The sequence below is a fragment of the Melopsittacus undulatus genome, chromosome 1, assembly GCF_012275295.1.
Source record: "Melopsittacus undulatus isolate bMelUnd1 chromosome 1, bMelUnd1.mat.Z, whole genome shotgun sequence".
In the NCBI taxonomy this organism is placed as follows: domain Eukaryota; kingdom Metazoa; phylum Chordata; class Aves; order Psittaciformes; family Psittaculidae; genus Melopsittacus; species Melopsittacus undulatus.
In genome coordinates this window covers 9,889,039-9,916,031 of record NC_047527.1, presented here as the reverse complement: position 1 = coordinate 9,916,031, position 26,993 = coordinate 9,889,039, and the positions used below count along the sequence as shown (strand labels likewise).

The following is a 26,993-nucleotide window of genomic DNA, read 5'->3' as shown; positions in this document are numbered from 1 at the left end:
TTGACAACACAAAATATTTCAGCTTTGAAGATGCGTTTTCAAACATTTTTACAAGGAGCAGTTCTCATAAAATTGATTTATAATATACTTCAGGGTCATTAACATTACCTTAATAGACAGGAGACATTCTTCTCAAGTCTATCTGTACCAATGATTAAAACTCTTGGTGTAACTATAAGAGAGCAAGCTTTTAGGAAGGCCAAAGGTGATAACCCTGATCTACACTACGAATATTATTTCTTCAATTAAAAAACACAAACAAAACAACACACACATAAACCTGACTGCTTAAAAAACAGATCTGACTTCTTGCACGTAAGCTTTCATTTTGCCTGTCTCTGCTACAGGGTATGCATTAGTTCCATCTATGCCCCCAGCTGGCAGGCAGCAACAAAAAAGAAAAGGCAGCAAGGGTACTGCAGGCTGTTTCTGTATCTTTATTCTTTATTCTCCCAGATACACAGGGAGAATAAAACCATTTATGTTTACCATGCCTAAGCAGCTACAGAAACCCAAAGTGGCCCCTACATATGCTTTTCCAAATGACAGAGCCAATTTCTGTTGCCATATCACTCAATAATTCAGTAAGCAGCAAGACAAATATTCCCCACCCTTCTGTCTCTTTACAGGATTAATTCCAAGTGTCTAGAAAGCACCATTAGAAGCTTTGTGACAGACACCTAAAGTTTCCCATGTAACTGTCCCTAAACTATTTTACCAATTGCATTCAATCAATTTCAAAAGCAATTATTTTGCTAAGATATACAACTACTGAAAGACACAACAAAACTGCTTCCTTTTTCTATACAGACATTAAGATTCCCATAGAACCCAGATAAGAGAACAGGACAGTTCTGTGTGCAAGAACATCACGTTTCTAAAGTTCCCACAAGAGGGATTTCAGATGAAAAGGCAGAGAATTCCAAAAGGCAATCTCAATTCCAAAAGCAAATCTCTTCAGTAATCCCCCTCCTCAGGTGGCCCCAGCTAAACTGTAAACAATGAAGAAAATCTAGAGCACCTGATGACAAATGGAAGTTGTATAACAGATGGGATCAAACTTATTCCTTACTTTCATGCAACCACAGTGCTTGGCAGGGGTATTTTAAACCAGATTCTGAATCACTTCTTTCTATAGCCCCTACTCTCTGACAGCTAACACATACAATAAGAAATCTGACAGTGTGACTTGGATAAAACCCCTTATCTTCTACTGAAAGCTTCTGTTTCAGCAACCGAATACTCTGTACACCAAAGAGAACCCATTCCTACTTCCCAAAACGGCCATGTCTTATTCATGTGGTTCAGGATTTTGCTGTTAGAGTTGTCTCAACGAACTGAAGATATTTTGCAAACCAACGCACCTTGCTAAACAAACATATTTGCCAGGTGGAACCTTCTAAATTTAGATTCACATTCCAAACTTGACCACAGTTACCTCAGTACAGTGACTAAAATGTCTTCTATCCAATGCTGCCATAACCTACTACAGAAAATGCCAGTTTACTTCAAGCTGTATTTTAAGTCCATGCAGTCAGAGCACAAAAAAAGAAAACCATTTGTGTCAGAGGGGGGGAACTCTGAGCAAAAGAGACTTCGCAGTTTTTAGCCATAGAAACAGTAATAAGGGGGAACACAGATTATTAGATCAATCTAGAAAACGTTCTACTGGCCCTAGAATTAACATATATGCTATTCAACACTTGTATTCCTATACTACACTATCCAGAGTGACAGGCTGGATATGACAGTAAGACTCCAGTATCACAGCAGAAGGACAGCTGTCACACTGCCCCTGACATTTGGAACCAGGACACAGATGCAATGGAACAGAAACATTCAGAAGCAATTCAAAAACCTTCATAACAGTCTCTTGGTTTCTTTGGTATCTGAAATGTTTCTGGGCAGAGGTTCCTTATATTTTACTACCACATAAGCTTCAATACCAGTAAAACAGAAAGTAACAAAACAGAACTGAGTTGCACAAGTCCTTATTCTTGAACAGCACAGCAAAGAAACAAAATCCAATTACAATTTGATTTTATCAGCTATTTAAATGAACAGGTTAGAAACAACACCCTCCTGTCACAGCTCCTTAATTCACCTTAACCCTACCTGGCACTACAGCCCCAGCATCACAGCTACCGCACACAGACCTGCAGGATACACCCTCACTATGACAAATTCGCAGCGGTTTCTGCGCTCACTGCACGGCTCAGCCACAGTCGGAAGGGCTGCAATGGTTCCCTCCTCCCGGTTAACCATTAACGCTGTCACCCGGTCCCTCCGTGCTCCGTACCGGGCGGGCGGGGGACGCGCCCTCAACCCCCGCCACAGACCGGGGGAGCCGCCGGCACTCGCACCATGTCCTCCGCCTCCGACCCGCCCCGGCGAGGGGATGGAGCCCCGCAGGAGGGTTATTTACCACAGGGTAGATCCCGGCGATCCGCGAGGTCTCTCTCCCCGAACAGCAGCCGCCGCGGGAGGCCGCAGCCCCCTTCCCTCACACCGCCAGCGGCCACGGGGGGGCTGAGCGCACAGCGCTGCGGAGCGAAGCTGCGGCGGGACGGGCAGGGCAGGGGCGCGGAGCTGCTGAGAGGCTGAGGGGAAGCGTGCTCAGCCCCGCGGAGGGGGAGAGCAACAGATGGGAGCCGCGTCCCCTCAGGGGCAGGCAGGGCCGCGCCGCCGGGGATGATGCGAGGATGAAGCGCCGCGCCCGGCCCCCCGCCCTCCGCGCCGCTGACACTCACCGAGCCGCCCCGCGGACGGAGCTGCGAGCGGCAGCGGCAGCCGGAGCTGGGGCCGCCGCCTCCCCCCGCTCGGCCGGAGGCAGCGACAGCAGCGGCGCGGCCGGAGCCCGCGCAGGGCAGGGCACGATAGCGGCGGCGCCGGGGGGAGGAGGAGGGGGGAGGAGGAGGAGAAGGAAGGGGAGGGGGTGCGAGCTGCACGGCACCGCGGGGCACCGGCCGTGCGGGCGGGCGTGCTGTGACCCGGATGTACCAGTGGGGGTGAAGGGAGGGGGGGTGAGCGACCAGCAGGTGAGTGCGCAAGCGCGCCAGGCTGCCAGCGCACTGCGCATGCACCTGCTTCGACTCCAAGTGTCTCGGGCAGGGGCGGGCAGCGGAATAGGGGCGGGCGGGCAGGGGAGGTGGCGGTGGGTCAGCCTCCTTAAAGGGGCCGCCATCTTCCCGCAGCGCCTGAGAGAGGGGCGAGACCCTTCGTCTGCTTCGCAGCCTGTGGTAGCAGCTCACTAAATCCATTAGCTTAACGTTATGGATCGTGGCTTAAGCCGGTTGTGCGATGTTGATGGGGGTTTTTAAAGCCTGACTCGGGGGCTTTAGATGTCTGTGCTTGGCAAAGCCGGGATGGGAAGGAAAATAAGGCTCCTTCTTTGTGAAAGCGGGGTCGCTGACTGGAAGTCGCGCATAAATTGCTGCCCAGGTGGATGTGTTGTAAGAGCGAAGGAAAAATAAAGTGGAAAGTTGCATTCCCCAGCAAGTGCTGGAAGAACATCCCACTGCTGAAATGGCTAATGCCAAAGTGCTCTCCGTCTCCCCAGCAAACATAAGAGGAAAATATGTCAAGAAACACCAAAATGTATTTAAAGGGCATTTCATGACATTAGTTATGTAATTTCCTCTCTGTACACATCCTACTATGGAGGTTTCACTTCTGACTCCCCTGTACCACAGCTCGGGTTTTGGTGACACTGCACACCCTAAGCTGCTTGGTACTGGTGGTGCGGGTGAATTTGCCAAAGCAGGAGAGCACAAATAAGCTTGTTTGGGAGCTTGCTGCGTTAGTAAAACTACACATGTCATAGAATCATGGAATGGTTTGGGTTGGAAGGGACCTCAAAGCTCATCCGGTTCCAACCTCTGACACCTTCCATTATAACAGGTTGCTCCAAGCCCCATCCAGCCTGGCCTTGAACACTGCCAGGGATGGGGCAGGCACAGCTTCTCTGGGCACCCAGTGCCAGCACCTCAGCATCCTCATAGTGAAAGATGCATAGAAGTTCTGCTTTCAAGTAACCTGAATCCAGACGAAGATTTTCAGACCGTTGCCATGAAGTATCATTGAGCTTTCATGTTCAGTGGTTCTTTGGAAGCCCTGTTTGGAGACCGAATGGAACAGGCAGCAGTACCACATGGATACAGCCAAGGCAAAACTCCTGGCAGCCTCAAACAGCAGAGCCTTATCATTGGCAAAGGTGATTTTTCAAACTGAAAGAGGCAAATCAACCACCCAAATGTCTAACCACTTCTGCTACTTTCTCTTCAGAAGGTGACTATCACTCTGATAATTGCCAAAGCTCAGTGAATACTGAGTTCCTTCCAAAACCATGTTGAGAAAGAATGAAAATTGAAAGGACCTCAGAGGTTTATTTATATGTCACTGTTTTTATCTTCTTTTTATTCTCATACCTGTATCTGTGTTAACTTAAACTGACAAAATTAGTTCCTCCCATCAGTTGGTACGATTCAAGATACATGGATTTACTACACTAATAACTTTAAAGTACTGTAGATAAAAGAGTATCCTGGGATATAAAGGAAGCCATCTGTGAGTACAGATGCGCTGCAAGACCTGCTTGATGAACTCAAAGAAAATCACTGCACTTTGTTTTAGTCCTTGCATAACATTCAGGCAAGACCAGGGCTGGAACACCATGTAACTATTGGCTGCCTTTGCCTAAGCAGGGAAAGGGGAGTGCTCAGGCAAGCCCCAGAGGCTCCTAGAAGCTTGTATAGATCAGAGCAAATAGAGAAGATGGCCAAGAAGATACGAAAGAAGATTTTCACAGGAGCAGCTTGGGTATAATAACAGAAGAGATGTGCCAGTACTCCTTGTGCTTGCTTTGTGTAAGAGAGTAGGCTCAGCCAAGCACTTGACATGACTTTCCACTTGTACACAAAGGAGTTTTTGCAGCTAGCACATACCGATTTTGAGGTGTGATGATGCACCCAAGATGATGGCAGGTCGCTACCTCTTCTCCTTCTCTGAAGTCTGCAGACCTTCCAGAGTCTCTGTGCCAGGCAGGAAGCAACCCAGATCCACTGAACTGAATTCAAGGGAAGCAGAATCATGCTCTGAGTCCATTCATGTTGGACTCGTTACCATGTGGGCTTAATACAAACCTGGGAGCTGTCACCTCTCATACTACAGACCTTTGTCCTGGTACACAGAGCTAAGGAAACCATACACCAGCCTCAGGGCTGAATGATTTTTGGTGCTTGTAACATTATGAATTGCCTGTTGCTTGGCAGGGAGGGGTGAGACAAGGAGGATTTCCCACTGAAACCATAAGCAGGTTTATGATACTACTTACTCTTTAGGGCTCACCAAAACTATAAGGTACCCTTGATTTGGATCGCTCAGAAGTGCAAGTACTCAGACCCTGAACATCACCAGTGCTTTCACAGCAGCTGTGTACTAAGACATCCACATTCCACATAATAATTGAAGCATAAGAAATGACTGAACACTCTGGAAAATGCTGCATGACTAAAAAACCCACGGATTTTCTGTTAGTTCTGCCTTCACTTTTAATTTAATTGCTTCTTCTGAATAGAAAATTATTTTACCACATTATTACTGTGATAAATACAAAAAACCAAAATTAGAGATTATATTTGACAGCTTGTATCACAAAATAAAAGAGTGGTAACAGAATAGCTCTTACACTGCTCAGTGCCTGTGGATTGTTTTGATAGTAGGAGTACCACTGCCAGGTAGGTATAGCTGACACGTAGGGAAGAAAACAGGTCAGAGCGTTTTCATCAAGCAAAGATTATGAAGTTCCAAGTGTACTGTTGGATGTATATGGGCTCTATACATGTGTGTGTATACCAGTGACAAAAGATGACTTTTTTTATGTGTAGATGGCCAGACAGGTAGATAAAACCACAAAAGCAAGCCTGCCCTTAGGTGCCATGCACAGTTAGAATACTACTCTTAAGCCTAATGGTAGCCTAGGGGAGAATGTCCAAGGAGAAAAGGAAGTCATCATCATCCTCTCCCATTTGTACTCAGCAGGGACAATAGGGCCTGCTGTCCATGAACAACAGCCTTGTTTGTCCTTTTCCATTACATGGATGAAAATAGAAAGTAAGCATCCTAAACCCAAAGATATATATATATATATATATATAACTCTTAAAGAGAGGAGATTTCTTACAGCAAAATGTCAAGAATGGCAAAGAGAGGCAGCTCTGCAGAGAGCCCTTGTTCTGCTGTTGTGGTTCACAGCACCCTTCAGTTTGGATAAAGCCAACATGAGGTTTTGCCCTCCCCCTTCTAGATTCCTCCACCTTCTCAAGTGCATAGCTAATAGATGAGGGATTGCAGAAGCAGTCACATTCACACTGTGTATCCTGTGGGGCTTTCATTTTAGATAATACAAATCCTCAGATGTAAATGTAGCTCTTCAGAAATATAAACAGTTACAACAAAATATGAATGATCTATATACATTTTGAAAAGCACAGACAAAACAAAAAGCCAAGGTCAATTCATTAGATGCTTATAAGGATGCCTGAAGTGCTTCCAGATACTGTACTGCCAAACAATTGTGATGTTTTATATGTGCATGGAGACAGGCACTTAGAATCCCAAAATGCCTTTCAGCCCCTTTCAGTCTCTTTGACCAAACAGGTTGTTTGGATATTTAGGTGAGGAGACTGAGGCACTTCAGAAGTTCATTCTTTTTCCTCTGGCAGACCTGGTGCAAGTCATCTCCTCGTGCTGTGAGGAGCCACTCCACGTGACCGGTTACATTAGTCATCTCCTCTTCTGCCCTTACAGAGCCTGAGATAGTTTGGAGTTTGTTCATCTGTTGATGCAGTCGCTCCCTGCAAGGGACCAGCAAGGCCTCTCTGTACAGAAGCCTCAGCTGATACACACTCCCAGTTAACTCACACTAAGTCAAATGACGCAGAAGGATTCAGTGTTGGACTGTGATCAAAGGTAATGGTGATTTTGCAACATAAAGCTCTTTTGTTTTCAGATTTTGCTGCCTTTCCTCAGCTGTACAGCTCACCTGAACGAGACAAGGAAGCAAAACTTGGAATAAAGAGAAAATGGCAGGTGTTAAGCCTGCATTAGAAGGAAGGCTGCAAACCAGAAATCACTAAGGGAAGGTGGAAAGAGGAACTGCAGCTATTTTAATCATATTTTATCTCTACTGGAAAACAAAGACAGAGTAGTGACTTGTTACAGAATAGAGCAACAATTAGACAGTGAGATCTTTAAGCCTCTTATTAAAGTTTGTGAAATACAGAATTTCTCCAGTGATCATTGCACAGACATGGTTGCACTGAGAAATGCTGCGAGCAATATCAGTGGTAACACTCATGCTGCTAGCAAACAGCTGAGTTGCCCAGGGAGAGAAGAGGCCTGCTAAGCAATGGAGATAATCTAGCATTACCAGTTCAGGAGGTCATGGCCACGGGCTCTGCTTCTGAATTGATGGCACTGAGGTGAGGGAAAACCCAGATGCACCTATTCTGCAGCAGAGGTTTGTACAGTGCAGAGGAGAAGCTACAATCACTTCAGCAAGAGCTGGGTCATCACCTCTGCTCATATCAAAGGCACCTTTCTTCAGCTTAGCTCCTGAAAGTACCCAGATTTATTCACTTCAGTAGCAGTTAGTGCCTTTGAGTAAGGGCTTCACTAGGTTGTAGGAGGCTGTGAATGCAGGGGGATGTAGAGTGGCAAGCATTTCACTTGCTTTCCCATTAGCTCTCAGGCAAGGCAGGTTATTAAGTGAAGTAAAAACACCAGAACCACAGTAGGAAATAAACCATAATCTGAACTGGACCTTTCTCACAAGCCTTTCTTTTACTCACAAAATGTTTCTAATCAATCAGCAGCATAATAGTATTCCAGTAAATGGACAGAATCAATGCTTCAGAGAAGAGGGAAGGCAGTATTTAAGAGGGCCAGACTGGGTCATTACTCTCTGGAAGAGAACCTCGTCTTGTTTGGGGTTGGGTATTTTTTAAGCAAACACAATTGTGCTGCCCTGATGGAAACAAATAGTCATCGATTTCATTGAGGATTCTGCCTGCCTCAGGAGCATGACTCTGGTGTTTTACTTTGGTCCTTTGCAGCAATGTCATCGTTGGAGAGGTTCTGTCTCTTGCTTTTTTTTTTTCTCATTTTTCCCCCCCAAGTGCTTCATTTGTTATTAGAAACTCTCAGAACAGCATTGGCTCCTAAGGGATTCTGGGGCTGTATCTAGGTATTGCCAAGGGACACTGTCAAGAGATCATTTCACTTTGTGTCAGCTGTTCCCTTTGCTACCGTGGTACTTAGTTTGCTCTTCAGATCACAGGGGATGTTGCCATCTTTTGGTGGGGAAATAGGTAAGTTCCTGAAAGCACCTCAGGGAAGGGCTGTGGAGAGTGTCAGTCTCAGGGGCTCATTACAACACTCAGTGCACAAACACAAGTTCACAGAACAACAGTGTTAGGCATGGCTGGGTGAGACATGAGCGAGTGCAAGCACCTCAGGCTCCATCCCATAGGATGTGGTCCTCAATGTCAGGTGTCACAACAGCAAACTGAGGATGCTCAGCACTCCACAGGGCTGCAGTGTCACTGCTGGCGTTGTTCTATCCTTGCACCACTGGCTCAAGTTGAAAGGACCTGGCTGTTTATTCCCATCTGAGGAGTAGAATTCAATTCATCTGATCAAAACCTTGTCTGGTTTGGCAACATTCACTTGGACTACTATAAACCAAATTCATCTTTGTGATCTAAGTGATGTTGAGTCTAAGGCTACTGAGCAATGAGTGAAAAAAGACTATGATTTAGTTATTGGCTTACCAACTGTATCTAGCTCTTTAAAATAACACTGTTATATCTGCTGTATCCCATTATATTGCTGCATCCATGCAATTCTATCAATATGCTCCAAAGAGCAGCAGACACTAAAATAATTTTAGTGCACACAGTAAAGACCTTTGAGAAAACCCTTTCTCCACCAGCGCACACATTTTCTTGTAGACCATCCATGGACCTCATACAAAGTGAACAGGTAGCACTCCTTTTCCAGTGGGATAAGAAATCCCAGTCACCCATCTCCTGCACAGTAGGTATATTTGGGTTCCAAAGTAAAGCCTTTGAGAGTGATCATTTTAGGAAGCCTGGCTTAGCTAGAGGGACAGAAATGAGTCCTTACTGCTCACATAAGCTAAAGTCTCCCTGACTGCAAAGAGTTTGCTAGCAAAGGAAATGGAAAGCCAGGACTTTTGCCCATTCTCTAATCTGTGAGGGGACAGGCTGGGTGCAGACGAAGGCTGCCACAAAACAAAGCATTCAGGCATGCACTTAGAGCACTTCCTTTGCTGAGCAACTGGAACACTGCACACCAGATGCTTTCTCTTCCTTTTTCCTGAGCATGAATACAGTACCTCAGACTGAATCTAGCACCAGATGCAGTTGTTTAATACCCAGTTTGCAAGACAAGGGACTAAAGCTGACACCACACATTGCAATTAAACTTATTCTGAGCTTACCCAACTGATGAAAAGAGAGTATTTTTTTATGTCCAGCTGCTAAACCTCACACATGAGCTGGGAACTATTCTGTGCCTGTTCATACCAGTCTGGATCCAGTGCAGTTTGAGATATTTGGGTTCCTGGAGTCAGAGCTTAGGTGCATATTATGTTAATGGTCAGATCTGAACAAGGAGCTTCCCACCATGAACATGTGCCTCTACAGGAACGCATCACAAACCAGTGAGGGTTTTAGATACATGATCATATACTCCTTATTCTATGATTCCTGTCTCAGACCATGAACAAACTAAAAAGTGATAAAACCAAAATAGACTTCTCTTTGTGAGGTGCTAGGCTGTAACTCAGAGAAGCTTCAGCCATGTTTCTGGCCTTGGACTTATTGTTAAGTGAGAAGATGAGGTGTCAGTGGTGCCTCCCATTCTGATGGTTTCTAAGTGCTTGAAGTGACAGTGTTAAACTTCAGTAACTTCATACATAAAAAACTAAGTTGGAAAGATTTGTATGGTGCTTTACAGCAACACTGGTGCATTCCTGCTCCAAGCAGCTCACAGTCTAAGGCATAATGAAAGGATGAGGCACTGGCACAGGGTGCCCAGAGAAGCTGTGGCTGCCCCATCCCTGGTAATGTTCAAGGCCAGGTTGCATGGGGCTTGGAGCCACCTGCTCTAGTGGAAGGCATCCCTGCCCATGGCAGGGGGCTGGAACTGGATGAGCTTTAAGGTCCCTTCCAACACAAACCATTCTATGGTTCTATGGAAGCACAAATGCTGAGATCAGTTGTACACGTAGGTTTTCTACTGCTGTGGTGAGGTGTCTCCATGTGGCAAAATGCAGTGTCCCACAGCAGTCACCAAGTTAGTCCTAACCCAATGAACCTGAGTACAAAGACAGAACAGGCCAGTGCCTTACTATGTGCTTCCCAGTGAGGCTGATCATGCAGAGCTGGCTCTAGCTTGCCTTGGCCTGTGCCAGGTAGCAGTTCTCCCTGTCCCAAGACATACTTTCTCCTGGAAATCCGGTTTGTGCTGCTGGACACCAGACAGCATGTGTCTGCTGCCCAGTCAGCCTGCACGTGTCACCTCTTGCCCAGCTGCTACAATGGAAGAGACTGGAAACATAGCAGGGAAGAACTGGGGCAGGGAGGAGTGAAGGTTTCACACTGAGAAAGCTCCAATGGGAAAAACAGGGCACACAGAGCCCAAATCAGGAGAAAACTAGGATTCATTAGTTACACTGTTCTTCTGTACCAAGAACGGGCATGGTACCTGCTTCTTCATGCTCCCATTAGTAATTAGTTATCTTTGAATTTTACTTTAAAAGGATGGTAGGGGCAGACATAAAGAATACAGCATTTCTGTGGTTTGCTCAAAAAACACCAGCTTGAGCAGGGATGTGAAAGCAAACCACGTGAGAGCCGAGGGAAACATAAGGGCAGTGAGACAGTCCTAAGTATGTGTGCTTCTAAATGGTTTTAATGGGGTCACTTCTGTCCTGAGGCATAACTCAGTGCCGTTCGGATGACAGGCTCTGGCCCTGAGCTTGTGAGAGGCTTTGCAGATGAGTGTGACAAGCGTGGGTTTAGCACAGAGGGGACTGCACTCTGAGGACTTGAATGTGGCCAGATGGCAAAGAGGGGGCATGTGTCCCCACTGGAAGGCTGAATGGCTGCCATGAAATATGGCAGAGCAGGAGACCTCAGTGCAGGAAAGGACCTCGTGTCAAACGCGGGCTTGGACAAAGGTTTCAGAAGAAATGGATGGGTTTGGAAAGGCTGCAAAGGGATGAAATTACAATAGAGTGACTGTCAGGGAGAAGGAATGGCTGCAGGTTTATTCTGCAATAAATCTTTAATTTGCTCAATGCAGAACATTTGAAAACCTTCCCCCTGAAGCACAGCTCTTCCACCCAATGACGCTGCTTTCTCTTTTTAACATTATCTTCTCCTGTTATTGCAGAGGAATAGAAAATACACTTTCACATTAGGAAACTGTAATGGGGTAGCAGTAAATAGCATGGGGCAGCCCAAACATGCAGCAGTTTGGAACTCTCCTTGCTTAGAGCCTTTCTTCCAGAGGAATCTGTGGAAGGCTGTTCTCTGCACTCCCATCCATCCCTGCCATGAGAATTTGGTTAGACTGATCAACTGCTTGTAAAGGCTTTATTTAATCTTGGAAGTGCTAAGGGGGAAGCACACACACACATGCATGCACCAGAGCTTTAGGATAAAGGAATCTAAAATCTGTTCAGATGAGTTTCTTAGGAAAAAAAATAATATAGGCATTTACTGACCAATAAAGGGTTTGGGTTGTTTCTTTTGTTTCTGCCTTTTGTAATCTTTCAAAATGCTTAATACATTGCTTGCGAGCTGCATGTTTCACTTCAGTGCAGAGTTACCCATTGCAATTCATTAATTGCCTTTTATGCTGCCATTAAACATTGCAATCAATTCAGTCTCCATATTCTACACTTTAATCTCCGCTATATAAAAAAGCTCTATTAGCTTTGCTTGGCTCCAAAACAATACAGTGAACTACCCTTCATTATTAATAAACTCTTTCCCCTTGAATAAAGCTTTTTGGACCTTTACTACAGTCCGATGATGTATTTATTTGGTGCGTAGGGTTCAGAGCAATCCAGTGCACTCTCTCTGGGAAAGAACCCAAAAATAACTATCTAGTTGATATCAACCCAAGGGATTTCCTAAGGGAATGAGAATATCATTTCAGGGCAGGTCATCAGTGGTATAGGGGAATTAGACAAATCTGTGTCTGGGGAACAGATGCCTCTGGGTTTGTAAATGTGTGAGAGAACCTTTCCCCTCTCGGTCACCAGTTCATTTCCATCCAGTGCAGCAGTGACTGGAAGACATTAAACATCTAATGAACTTCTGGGGCCTCCTGAAGCAAGGAATGGGATTCCTAACAGACACTTACTTACGTCTTGGAGCCGCTCCTACCCAAACTGCCTTCTCAGCAGTAATACATCGACACAGAAACTGGGAATAAGCACAGTGAAGTGAAGAGCATTTTATCCACTGAATGCAGTAAGCAGGCTGCTGCTGGGCTGGCAAGCCAGCTTTAGATTTACTGCTGGCACTTGCCTGTTCTTTAAAAGAAACAAAATGATGCATTACAAAGCACTTTGTTATAACCTTTCCTCACACAGTCCATCAGGAGGGCCCAGAAGATTTACAGACCCACTCTTGCAGCATCTCGTACTTTGGGGAAGATAAAGCAATAAAGAAGGATTTGGGTTTGTGCTTGGAGGCCAATTCTGGGACTCCCAGACTGCTACATGCTGCACATCCAGCTTTGATGCAGGTTTGCTGGGAGAAAGAGAAGACAAATGCTGAGCATTACAACCACAAACTACAGCTGTTGATGGGAATTGGCAAGAGACCAGGGAATGCCAGGAAGCATAGATGGCCTGCAGCAGAAGGTAGGGCTGAGCAGGGCTCTCTGACACTTGAAGCTTTTTTATTCAGCTCCTGGTGCTTTTCCATCCTGGCATCTGGTTTCCATGATAGCACAAGGGAGGGACAGTATGGTGCAATTCCATGGTATGTTTTCCAGGGTTATGTTGGCACTTCCTCAGGGAAACATGCCTCAGCACAGGCTCAGGTTCACTATGCCCCTGGGTTCACATTATTTGCAGCTATTCCATGTGCTTTAGCTTGCTGCTGGCTCACTCCAGTTGCCTCCATATTTCATTGAGGAGGAGGGGGTTGAGGCTTGCCAACTGTCCTCCTCCTCTCTTCTAACACAGGATGGAGCCACACCGAGGAGCAGAGCCAAGCTCTGGCAAAGCCCTGCCAGTCAGCATAGCTGTGACCAGAGGAGCATGTGATGGGACTTGTAGCTCTGTGGTCCTGCACAGGAATTGGTGAAGCTGGAGCCAGGCTTTGTGGCTGCTGCTCAGCTATGAGGCCTGGGATGTACCCTGGTGCTCCCATTTCTTCGTGCCCTTCTGAGTGGAAGCTCTTCAGGGCTCTCTTTATCCACTCCTATGGTACTTGATTAAACTGTACCAATTCAGGCACTGGCTATTGAATAGTGCAGTTCTATGAACTGCAAAGAGCATGCAAGTTTTGAAGGCTGAAAAAGGAGGAGGAGAAAACAAATAGGAAAGGTTTTCTGTAATGGGATCCTCCACTGCTTACCTGCTTTTGTTACCAGCATGTGCAAATCTAGCTATTCCAGTCCATTATATTCAACCCTCTTATACTCAGCGGCGGGTGAAATGTCATACCTCAGGGTAAATTTTCACTGCAGTAGGCAGAGAATTTGTCCTTTCAACACCCTTAGTATTAATGGGAAATTGATCCCGCAATTTAAACTCCAAGAGATACAAATGTCTCATTTTCAAATGTGATGACAGTTTGATTCACAAAATGAGACACTTTTAGAAGCAAATGCAAATTCATTGCATTTAGGATTTGAGGTCAGCTGGATACCGGAAATGTGCAATGAATGTTTAGGATGTTCATCAAGTATCTTTTAATCTCTGGACATTCAAGGGATTAAAGTGATCTCAGAGAAGGGAAAGGCAATTTCTGAAGTTCCCTTCATCAACTGGTACATACATCCTCTTACAGGGCTGGAACCTGCATTGACCTATTGCACTTGCAATAATGGTGTCTAGGGCAAAAGGAGGCTTTGGGATAAGAGAAAATACATCTTTCACACCATCGGACTTGCTTTCATTTCCCAAGAGCTCTGATCCTGCTCAGCTCCTGTGGGAGCTGTCAGTGCTTTACTGATGTCAGTGGAATTCACAGTAGGACTGGAGCCCATAAGAACAGTGCAGGACATAAACCAGTACACACCAAGAGGGGGTGGCTCACCTGGTTCCCAGGCACAGGCTCTCTCCACTCTTCCAGCTCAGGAATTATTCAGCACATTGGGAGAAAGATGATCTGTACATTAGGGACACATCCACAGCTGCCTTACAGACTCTACCAGTCCCTGCTAGGTCAAACCTTACAAACCCCAAGGAAGCCTGTCTGTGGATTTAGGCTCCATCCTGCAGAAAAGGGTGAGCAGCTTTGGAGAGCAGACCAACTGGGTGAGTTGCTGGGTCTCACCTGCATTGAACCAAGGCTTGGGATGCACTGGCATGGCTGCAGGCAGAAACAGAGGTCACTTTCCTCCTCTCCCCTGTACTGCAGCCAGAGGCACAGCTCCCAGGAGAGGGGAGTGAGCAGGAACTGCTCCCCATGTGCAGGCAGGACCAGTGGGGCTGCCTATGGTCTCCTCCTGTGGTGGGGCTGACGAGAGGCTGGGCCATGTCGGGTACATGCATAGTAGTTCGGATTGGGTGTGAGTTGTTACTTCACTGGGGGATTTCACAGGAAGCCCATGGCTCCTCTCGAGTGGACACGAGCATCCCCTGTGCAGACACCCCAGCTGGTGCATGTCCCATGACAGCAGCAGTGTGAGGAACCAGGGGAGGAGAACAAATGCAGGGGAAGTTCTGAAGTCCCCACAGAGCAGCCTCAGCCCTTCCCCTTCCCCAGCAGTTCTGGGAGCCACTGCCCAGGGGAAGTTACACCAATTTGGGTGCTGACTGAGAACGCGACTTCCCTCACAGACACATGTACAATGGAGCCCCACAGAGTTAAGAGGAAGAGGAAAAGCCCCAGCTCTGTGCAATATGCAAACAACTGTATTCAGCTCTATGAGAACAACAACTGCTCAGGAACAGCTCCAAACCTGTGCAGCTTTGGGCAGCCTACTAATAAACCACAATCGTTTTGGTGGCCTTGCTGGTCCTCTCCAAGGGCTCTGGATAAGCACTGTAGCAGGCACACAAGGTTATCAGGATCAGTGCTTTTCTACATGCTCACTTGAGCACACTATTTTCCTTCTGGGCCCCACTTGCTTCCTCAAACTGACTGATGTGCCACAGGAGTCTGAGGGAGGAAGAACATACTGGTCCTGTACCAGCTACGTGACCTCCTGGGAGCCCCATACAGAAGCATTCAAGGCTATTGTCATCTCCACCAGGGTGGTGTTCCCCTGCAGAGAAAGAGCTCCAAGTACATCCACCAACTGCTTCTCACATCAAGTAGCTTATTTTTAAGGAAAAGATGACAGACCAAACAACAGCGATGAGCTGAAAAGACTATTTTTTTTAGTATGAGCAGCAGCTACAAATCCCAGGTGTACCCTGAATGCATAAATGTGTTTTAAAGGTGTTGTGACTCATGTCATGTCCAGGCATACAGCTGGGTAACAGCAGACTTAGGACATGTTCAAGTGGACTGAAAGCAATTTTCACTCATAAATGCAATGACAGCAGTGCAAATAACCTGGATGTCTGATGGGCTGTGGATCCTGGGCACAAGAAGTCCCAGTACAAGTTTTACAGCTCAGAGCTGTTCCCAAAACAAATAATCACCTTTCAGATGGAGAATCCTGGGAAAGAAACTTGGTCCCAACCCTTAAATAGAGGTGTGAGTGGCTTCTTCATTCACATTTGACAGATTGCTGCAGACCATTGCCAGCAGGTACCTGCAATACCCACTTACACAAGGATGTTGCCACATACACTAGATACTTCTTCACACCTCAACATAAACAGGCTGCCAGACAGACCCACTAATGCACAGAGAGTGTGTCTGTCCTATGGCCAGGCTTTTAGAGGGATGAGGATTCATGGGCTGGAGCATCTGCTCTCCTCAATGCTAGGACTAGCAGAACAGAATTAGGAATGGGGCTCCTATTTTCTCCCTTTAAGTTTTGCTGACTAGCCCATACCCACCATCATGAAAACTCAAATCATCCCTGGACATAGAGGGATAGGGGGTAGTGTGATGGGGAGTGTCTCTGGCAAGGCACTGAGTTGGGGGGAACATAAATCATACATCACATAACTCTATGCCAATGGCAGCAGTTGTCCACCATCAGGAGCACACCAGCTGGGGATGCCTAAAGAGAAAGGCTCTGGTTGTCTCTCCATGGGGCAGCTCAGAGAGGGCACAGTCCATGGAAACAACTCAGCTCCAGGTTCAGTGCAGGCTGCTGCCCTCCTCCAAAGCACAGCTACATGGCAGTTCCCATTTTGGGATGGTCCTTCAGTGCTGGCCCTGGCCTGCAGCAGCCCAGACACTTCAAATCCTCCAGCATGAGCTGGAGTCCAGCCCTCCCTGCTTTAGCACCCTGTAGGCTCCAATGGGAGCAAGGTGAGAGGGGCAGGAATGCAACCCTGCCATTGCTGGTGAAGCTCTGCAGTCACCACTGGCTGCTGACAGTCATACCAGAGCGCTGTCTCCTGTACTGTTACGGGAGGGAGCTCAGCAGTTCAACTGCCAGCCCTGTGAGTAAATGTTTCAAAGCTGCACTGAGGCATTGTTTAATTGTGATTTCCAAGTGACCTCCAGTTCCTCTGGATATGCTAAGGGTTGAAGAACATTCACTCCCAGGAGTTAGTTTATCTCCAGTGGTGCCCAGCACAGTGGTTCCCAGGGCAGGGAGGAGAGATAGGAAGGCTCCTGGCATTCTCTCTGCCCTCAAACACCGAAGATGAGCAGCTCCATCAGATGTCACCTCCACCAGCAGAACCAAGTAACAGCCACCCCTCCTGCAGCTCCCTTCCTCAGCAGCTCAAGGTCCTTTTTTCGTATCATTTTGCCCTCCGGCAGCAAGTTCCCACCAGTCTATTCCCACTTCAACTTGGAATCATAGACTGGTTTTAGCTGGAAGGGACCTTAAAGCTCATCCAGTTCCAACCCCCTGCCATGGGCAGGGACACCTTCCACTAGAGCAGCTTGCTCCAAGCCCTGTCCAACCTGGCCTTAAAGACTACCAAGGATGGGGCAGGCACAGGTTCTCTGGGCATCCTGTACCAGGCCCTCAGCACCCTCACAGTAAAGAACATCTTCCTAATATCTCATTTATGTGGGTCTAGTTGCAAATGGAAACAGTGCCAGGATGTAAAATTAAAGATGGACCTGCGAAGAACCAAACCCACCTAAACTTACACTTGTGATATAAATTATTTCAGTGACTGGTTTCTGCTGCAGCCCCATTAACAACAACACAGTTTCAGCTGACAAAGTAAACCACAGCTGGGGAGAGGAAACAAGCATAAGTGTCATGGGGCACCTATCTTGCCGAGGAAGTGGTGGGTAGACATGGGCCCCAGCATGGAACTCAGGCTACATCCAGGGCTCTGGCAAGTGACCTGAGCACTGTGCTCCATTCACAGCAGCTGAGCAAAAACATTAAAAGAATGCCATAAAACCACTTTGGCTATTGCTAACATTTCACAGTGCTGAAAGCAGCACTAGTGTTGGCACACAGCAAGTGGCATCTGTACAGCTCTGTGCTAGTTACTGACTGAGCCCTACAGGGGAGAGAAGCTGCAAGGACAAGAGCAGGACAAGGCAAAGAAAGTACAAGCTGCAAACCTCTGCTTGCCTTGCTCAGCAGCAGATGAATGTTAATTCTCTGCTGGTTTGCACAGCCACAGACAGACCTGTTCTTTCTAATTTTAGCCCTTGCCTAATTTAAAACTATAGAGATGTTATTTTCATGGTGGGTTTTTTTCCCCCTCTCTTTAACAGGCTATAAGCTCCCAGATGCACCCTGCATGGTTGAGAAATTGACGTTGTCCAAGGGGAGCTGGGAAACCTTTGTAAGAAATAAGGAGCAGATAGAATAAAATGGCACATTAAAGCATTTAATAAATGGCACAATAAAAGAACATTACTGCTTTTAAGCTCCAAGAACAAGTCTTGGAGGCAGAGCAACCTGTCTGTGCTGGGCAAAGGAGGGGAGTGGGGCCCTGTTTGGCTGCATCCTGGTACTGGGCATGCACCTTCCTCAAACCTCACACACGGACCAGCCCGACATGTCCTGTGTCTCCCAGCTGTGTGCATGCTGACATAGAATCATAGAACCAACTAGGTTGGAAAAGACCTTTAAGTTCATCAGCTTCTTCTACAGGGCTGCCAAGTCCACTACCTTGTCACCAAGGACCTCATCAATACGGTTTCTGAACACTTCCAGGGATGGTGATTCCACCCTGAGGACACATACAGCCATCCACCCTCTTCAAACTGCACACCTCCACCATACGTCCGCCCTGCTTCCAAGCCTTTGCTCCAAAATACACCTGCACCAAGACCGCCTCGCCCCACACACATGCAGACACCCTCTCCCTGCCTCTGTTCCTCCTCTCCATCACCTCTCCTTGCTTGTCTCCCGCTGAGCCTGCCCACAACGGGCAGCAACCTAAAATGTGTGTAAAAAATGGTGAAATGAGGAAACATTTGTGGAGGAAGTGAGTGGGTGGAGGGAAAAGCCTGGAGTGAACCAAAATCAACAAATAACACACTGAAACCTGAGCACTGAGTGCCCAGGGTGTATGTAAGAACGCCAAGTTTACAAAACACTACCCAAATGCACTTATTCTATGCTACGTGCACCCAGTGTATGCGAGGCAACAAGATGTGCACAAGCACGGAAAATAAAGAGGAAGCTCAAAATCAAAAGTGTAAGAGCCAATGCCTTAACAGCAGCGCAGGTAGTTCCTATGAGAGTGAGCAGAGAAGGCATCAGGTCATAGATCATGGCCTCAAGTTGTACATGCATCTTACTGTATCCCACAACCCAGATAGCAACCCAGAGGCTCTCAAAGTCCAGACAGACTGATGGTGTTTCACTAAGCACAGAGATTTTGGCAGCTATGAATAGACTGCATACACATTTTCATTTAGTGCTTTCAATTAAAGCCTTTTAAAGGTAATATTTCTGTTTTCAAATGAATGGTTATTTCTACAACAATGAAACTGGAAGCCCAGCTCTGCTGTTTGTCTCTGACAGAGCAGATTTCTCCCTGCAGCAGTGCAAGGACCTAGGAACACAATTACCAGTTTTTCAGCATATTGTTTGTGCATCCCTGACCTGTAAAACCTTCCTTCCTTCTCTAGCCTCGTAGAGAAAGACTGGCAGTGTTATGGCTTCAGTAACGCTCCACAGAAGACCTTGGGTTTGCTCCTAAAAGGACAACAAACTTGACTCAAAGGGCCTGTACCAGAGTCTGGCCAGTTTTGCCATCTCAGAATCAGCACATGAAATCTCAGCTAACACTGGGTGTTCAGGCACGTCACTCCTCTAACCACTCACCCAGTGAGCTGGTTGTAACCAAGCTGCTACCATAGACAAGGTCATTAGCAATTAACAGGTACACAAACAGCTATTACAACACACAGAGAAGATGATCTGGTTTTGGTTACGTTTCATTTTCCTTACCACATGTTTCACAGAATCACAGACTGATTTTGATTGGAAGGAACCTTAAAGCTCATCCATTTCCAGCCTCTTCCATGAGCAGGGACACCTTCCATTAGAGCAGGTTGCTCCAAGCCCCATCCAACCTGGCCTTGAACACTGCCAGGGATGGGGCAGCCACAGCTTCACTGGGCAACCTGTTCCACCCTCATAGTTAATAATTTCTTCCTCATATCTAAATCTCCCCTCTGTCAGTTTAGAGCCATTTCCCCTTGACCTAGCACTACAGGCCCTTGTCAAAAGCCCCTCTCCAGATTTCCTGTAGACCCCTTTAAGCATTGGAAGACTATTACAATGTCTCCATGAGCCTTCTCCAGGCTGACCAACCCCAGCTTTCCCAGCCTGTTTCAAGCCAGCTTGTCCTGCTGGGATTGTCCTGCAGAAGAGGTTCACTTCCACACATAATAAGGCTGCCCACTTCTAATTTTGAAAGAAAAACAAAAGTTATCTGCAAGTTGTCTGTGTATTATTCTCCAAATTTGGAAGTGGAGGAGCCCAAATGCATGGACTAAGCGTGACACTGCTCCCTCTGAGGCTGAAATGAGTGAGTGCTCCTGGAAAGCAGCAGTGCATCTGTGCCACGGGTTACAGTGATTGCTCCTGACAGGTTCTTCATGGTATCACAACAAATTAGGTCAGAGATTAGATTTTCATAGCACAGATTACAACTAGTGTCTATATTTCTCTTCTTACATAGCGAGGGTTGTAGCCAGGAGGTTTGACCTCAAGATTGGGAGCATGGCAGATGTGGGGGGTGTTCTCTAATTCTGTCTGAGACAAAAACCAGATGATCTTTAAGGTCCCTTCCAACCCAAACCATTCTATGATTCTAACAAAGACCATTTTAGTGAGACTCAGATAAAATTCCTAGTTCTCTGCTGTAGTTGAAACATTTGGCATTTTTCCCTTTCTATCCAGAAAGCCTTTGAGAAATAAAGACTTTGTCCACTGGACACCATGGAGTAGATCTTACAGCATTTCTGCACTGCAGATATCAAACTCAGCATTCTATAAAAATGGCATTTTGATGATAGAAAAGCAGCTTGCACTATGGAAAAACCTGCTGGGAATGGAAACCAAAGCTACCTATTAGATTTATCCCACCTAATACCACAAGGTCATCCACAGACTCAGTTTGAGCATCTCTGGTGTGGGAAGATCTTAAAGGGATAAATTCATGTGAGCAGTATTCAGAAACCAACAAAGAACCCACTGGGGAAAGGAGTTTTAAAATACACCCAGCAAAGACAGTAATAGAACCAAGGCACCAAAAGAAAATCCAGGCTGCATGAAGCTCTGCACAGAGCAGCACAGAACAAAGATTTCCAGCAGCTCAGGAACTGCAGACACTGCACAAAGAGCTTTCTGCTCACTGCAGGACACGGCAGGTCTGAAATCCCGGCTCCAGCAGCTGTATTCCCGCAGCCGGTGAGTGCTGCTGCAGCCACCTCCTCCCTCAGAGCTGTGCTGCTGCAGGGGAAGTACTGGGAGCCAGGGAGGCAGGCTCAGCTCCGGTGGCACTGTGCAGGTCCGCAGGAGGACAGTGATTCAGCAGATAAGCTTACAGCCTGGGTAAGCACTAAAGGAAAACCTAAACCAGATGATTAGAGATAGGTGTTGGACTGAGCTACCCTCAGAGACAAGCCTAAGCCAGGGTCGAGAGATGGCTGCAGGAATGACCTTCAGCTGACAGAAACACTTCTGAAGCCCACGATGGGATGGCACTCCTGCATCTACTTTGCTTGGACAGCCAAGAGCTCTGCTCTCAGCTGGGCCTCTGGAGTGTGTATTTAGTCAACCAGGGCAGGCCAGTTTATACCTGCAGACAAACCAACCTGCAGTCTGTAATCAGGTTCTCAAGGCAGAGGACACGGCCTTCTGCTCCTGTTCCCAGGGAAGCAGGAAGAGCACATGATGCTGTGCATGATGCCCCATTTGCAGGTTCAGACAGGCCGGTGCTCAGTGCCCTCTGCTCTGCCTCACACCGACCCTGAATCACACAGCTGAGCCTCCAGCTCTAAAACCATCTCACCCTTTGCCTCAGCCAAAGTTTCTCACAGGAAGTGTGCTTTTACTTTCAAAATACCCTTGGTCTCATTCTAAATCCAGCAAGTACAGGAAGTATCTCAAACATCTTTATTCTTGTGAGCTGCTATTTATCCTCTGATACTACTGAGTAGAAAGCAATAGCAGTTCAGAGTGGCCGTGCCCTCCCACACTCTGGAGGCTGCATTAAGCTTTTAAGTACCCGCAGCGCAGCAGCTCCTTCCCCTGCTCTCCCTGGGCACACTCACATTTAGAGGCACAGGATGAGGCCTCATTATCTTCCCTTCGAGCCCGAGCTGTGCCATGCTGGTTATTGAAAATCCATCGCACATGCTCCTTGCTGAGCAGTCGGAACCATCGATCTCAGCGAGAGAAATGGGTGCTCTAGACCTTATTAGTCAGGTTTTTCAATGCCCTGTTGGTACAAGTGTTCCTGATGTATCCTAAGCTATGGAGACCACCTCAGGCCTGCCCACAAACCCCATCATGCCAGAGGTGCTTCTGCTGAGCCACGGAGGAATCCCACCACTGATCTCGGTGCTCCCTGGGGAAGCGAGTGATGACAACTGTCAGAAAACACTGCTGTGCCTCTTGGTCTCATCTCACCAGAGGAAGCAGCAGGTAGGAACCATCTCCTGCAACAGCAGCTTGAGAACATCCTGCTGCCTGGACCGGCACCGAGTAGGAACACCACAGGAGCCATGCAGTGAGAGCTGCCTCTGGCTGAGGCAGCTCTGACATGCAGTGCTAAGTAGTGAAATGGCCCAGGGTGCCTGTGTGCACCCGGGAGGGTCCCTCTGACGTCCTGCAGGCACCCTGAACACTTCCCCGCTCCCCACAGCTGCAGTACTGGTGTCCTCAACATGGCACAGGCACCAGCCTGCTGCCAGGCTTGGTTTCAATCAAGCACTGAAACAAAGGTGATGCTGCGCTTCTGATGAAATCCCACATCTCTTCAAAACAGTTCTCGGTTCAGGTGCAGATGTTTGAATGAAAGAGAAGGCCTCTGCTGTGTTAATCACACACCCAACCAAACACCCCATAAGCAAGTGTACCCCTCGTGGCTTCCTGGGCCATGTATATTAGGGGTAACAGTACATTTTTAAGCAGTAAAAGGGTAATGCCACTCTAAACCAGTCTTCACGGTTACAGGGTTGCTCTGTGCTATTTCCCATTTCACCACTACCCCTTTGAAACGCTGCAGCTTAAGAGAGGGGCAGTTTTCACACAGTCACCATCACAACCTGGCCAGAGGAGGAAGTACCGGATCCCCCACAGCAGAAGTGCTCACCTCCTGGCCAGACAGTCCAGCCCATCCCTGACTGAACTCGTACATGCAGGATTTATGTGAGTGAGGACTGAGAAGCCTCCATCCTGGCACTGCCCGAGCTTCGGGGCACAGTCAAATGCAGTGCACTCAGCACAGTGCAGCGCTGACATCCCCTCTGCTCCCAGCCCCGGGGTGGAACCAAACCGGGCTTCCTCCTGAAGCCAGCCCCCGGTTACCGCTGCTGGGGCTCAGGCTGGGAGCTCCTGCGGGTCCTGGTGGTTGGTCCCTCCGCGGGCACGGGCTCTGCTGTCCCAGCCGCTCACACAGCCCCAAGAGCTGAGGGGAGCTGAGGTGGCGGCTCCGGCCTTCACCCAAACAGGACCCAGGACGGGTCAGCGGAGCCGCAGCTCGGGCCCATTGCCTGCACCGGCTCCCCTCACACCGACCCCTGCTACCCTCAGGACGTGCCCCGGCTCCCGTCGCACCTTCCCCTGCTCCCCTCAGGCGATGCCCACCCCGTGGCTGCCCTCAGTCTGTGCCCGCTCCGCTCGGGCTCCGCCCCGGCTCCCCTCAGGCGATGCCCGCTCGCCTCAGGCGCCCACCCCCGGCTCCCCTCAGCGCCGCCGCCGGCAGCCGCCGCCCCGCTTATGCCTCGCCCGGCTCCGCAGCAGCCTTACCTGTGCGGCGGGCGGCCTCGGGCTCAGCCTGGCCTTCCGGGTGCCGCCGGCACGGGCACAGGTTGCTGCGGTGCCGCGGCGCTGGAGAAGGAAGCGGCGCGGGGTGTGTGTGTGTGTGCGGGGGGGGGGGGGGGGGGGGGGGCGGCCCCGAGCCCCGGTTCCCCCCCACCGCTGCGGCTGCAGCCGGGCAGCCCCGCTCGGGAACGGAGCCCCTGTGGGGTTAGCGCAGGTCTGAGCCTGCTGCCTCAGCCGCACCCGGGGCTGCAGCCTGCGGTGTCCCCGGCCTTGGGCTCCAGGGCAGGCTCGGGCGGCCCGCGCCGGGCGAGGCCGTGCAGGGACAGGGAGGTGCCTGCATGCGGCAGGGCCTGGCACGGCTGGGGTGCCTCTGTGCCCCAAACCCGGCCATCAGCTTCACAGGGGTATGGGGGCTGCAGGCCGGCACCGCGGTGACAGAACAGGGACAGGGCTGTTGGCCACTGCAGACATCCCTGCTGCAGACTCTGGTAGCCAAACCTGGCTTTAAGATTGATTCTAACCAAAGACATAACTCATCAAAGGTGATATTTTACTTCAAACCCCAACAGCTCCTTCCATCTCTGGAGCAGTTGTGACAGCTCTAAGGCCCCCTGCTCAGTTGCTCCTCCATCTCGTGTTGGCTGTTGATGGCATTTCGGTTGCAGGAGGACATGGCATCTCCATCCCTGTCTGCCCAGCAGGAAGCTCTCCCTCCAGCGACAGATGCTGTTGTTCTCCGGCACCACCAATCCCTCTCAGGAAGGGACAGGGATTAGATGGGGGTAACATGTGTTAAAGTAATACCTCTAAACAGCATTTTGCTGCCTGGCTTTACTGTCTATTGCTGGCAGGGGGCTGCAACACTTGAGCTCACTGCAGCCACAGATGCTCCACACCAGTGCGTGGCTTGCACCATGATGGCCACGATGGCTCCAAGTCCTGTCTTTGGCCCAAAGCAGATAGAGATGAGGGCAGCAGACCCTGCTCTAAACAGACACTACCAGGGGCCACATTTTGCGTGAAGGACATTCAGGCAGAACCCTGCTGTGAGCAAGTGAGAGGAACAAAATGTGGCTCTCAAGGGTTTTGAAGCAGAGAGGATTTTTACACCCCCATATTCGGTATCTTCTTTTTCATCTCAACTTTCTCTGCATCCTGGCAGGGAAGGGGGAACAGAAGGAGCTTTTCTGCTGGACCTGGCAGCATCTCACTCAGACAGACCTGGCAGGAGCACAGGTGCTGATTTAAAGGATGATCCTGAGCAAAACTCATCCCTAAACAAGGCGACCATTCCCGACCTGCTCCAAGGAGCTAGTGGGGATGCCAGAACCATGCCTAAGGTGGAACTGGCAGGGCTTACATCCAGATGCTTCTGTTCATTGGATCTTGGGCATGGGTCCTGCCTGCACATCTGGTGCCTTCTGCTCCTTCACAGGGCCCTGCCATTACAGCAGCTACTTGCATAGTGCTGACCACTGCTCTCCCTTCCCCATTATCTGCTAAGATCTTGCTGTGTCTCTTGGACAAGGGGCCTTCACTTCTTCATATCAACTAAATCTCTGCATTACCTTGAGCTTTGAGGTGAGTATATGGCCCAGCTATAGGCAGTGCTCACAGGAGAGCTGCTGTCTCTATGATTGATCTTCACATCAACAATGGAGTCATTCATTCTCCTTCAGAGGTGTCCAAGTTGTGGTTTGTGTTGCCCCCATCCCTCTGCTCTTCTCACACTTCCACCTTGTAGCACATGCAGGGTTCAGGTTTGTTCCTGTTCTCTGCAGAAGACTTGGAAGTGCCCATCTTCCAGCATCACTCAGTGAGAGTTTTTGTCATATGAAGCTGAATGCTCCTTGTTGTCCAGGTATCCAAGCTGCTAAATTTCCCTTTCAAGAAGGCCAGCAGCTCTGTACACCCCTATCAGGGCAGGTTTAGCATTCATTCTCCTCTTTCTTTCTGCACAGATTGTAGGGAAGATAGAGACAGAGGAAGATCCTGGATCACAAATCAGCCCTTTATCCCCACACTCCTATCCGCAGAGCTCAGAATTACTGCAGTGGTCCTGGAGTTGCTCCACAGGGCTTTCTTCCAGCTCCTGGTGGGTTTTCACACACTAAATAGTCTCAGCTGAAACAAGAGCAGGTGGCTGGCTGCAGCTCACTCACTGCTCTTGCTGTCCTGCCTAGTTACTGAAGTAGAGCTACTGCTCTGAATTAAAAATCTATGGTGAATAGAGGTAAGGATAGGACATGCTGTAGGTCTGGAGCCACAGATGGGTTGGCTTGCATTATGGACAGGTGATCATAGGCAGGATATTTGTTAATGTGAAAAATCATCTGCTTTCATCTCTGAGGTGTCTCTGGAGCAGTGTGTGGCTCCTGCTGTCACCAGGTCACTAAGGAAGTATGCAGAGTCCAACAGAAAACCATCACAAACCCCTGCTTGACCAACAGTCAGCTGCTGACCTCTCACGTGCATGGTCAGCACAAGAGGTGGCTTGGTTTTCTGTGGTCTGAAATTCACTAAACTAGGTTTGAGAGCAGCTTCAAACTTAAGCTACTGCACTTGTACTTGCTCTTGTAAGTTTACAAGCAGCTGTGGTTATTTCTGGAGTATTCCCTAGAGAAGAGCCTAAGGGAATTAATTAGTTACAAAAACCAAGCCTAATGCTATTGCTTTGAACTGAACAAAGGTAGATACCATGAAACAGCCTCTGGGGAAGCCGTTTTAGAGGAGTTCAAGGGTGATTCACCTATGCAATGGGACATAGTGTGAGAAAAATCAGGTCTCTTAATTTCTGGTGGTAACTGAAGCACAAGAAACATCTTCAAGCTTTGGGGGAAAAAAGATCTCGTGGAGGAACAGACCTAATCCTACACTTTCTTTCAGCAAAAAGCAACAAGCATGAGGTGAGGGGATGCTTCTGATCACACACTACAAGAACCAAGACCAAACTAGTAGGAACTGCAGGTTTAAAGTTCCAGGTAAGCTTAACACTTGTCCAAATCATTCTTCAGGTGGTGCAGCAGACAAGAGATCAGCTTCTCCTCTGCTCTGACACGGTTATCAGATGTGGCAGCTGTCACAAGTTGCTTGTCTCCTGCCCCCCCATTCTAGAAAGAGACCAGAGCATACATCCGCCTCATGCAGACAGGAGGATCTGTTCT

General features: G+C 48.3%; 1 protein-coding gene across 5 annotated transcripts in view; it reads right to left on the bottom strand.

Annotated features, from left to right (window-relative positions):
• CYRIB (CYFIP related Rac1 interactor B) overlaps positions 1-23,893 on the bottom strand; it is a 98,532-nt gene extending 74,639 nt beyond the window's left edge. The window contains exon 1 of one of the 5 annotated variants that reach the window (XM_034074281.1): positions 23,815-23,893. The gene's annotated coding sequence lies outside the window, so the exon portion shown is untranslated. Of the gene's footprint in view, positions 1-2,425; positions 2,689-2,750; positions 2,975-23,814 lie in introns of those variants that run through there. The other 4 variants (XM_031044407.2, XM_031044406.2, XM_013127691.3 and 1 more) reach the window with 4 other exon arrangements.
• Between the last annotated feature and the right edge of the window lie 3,100 nt (positions 23,894-26,993).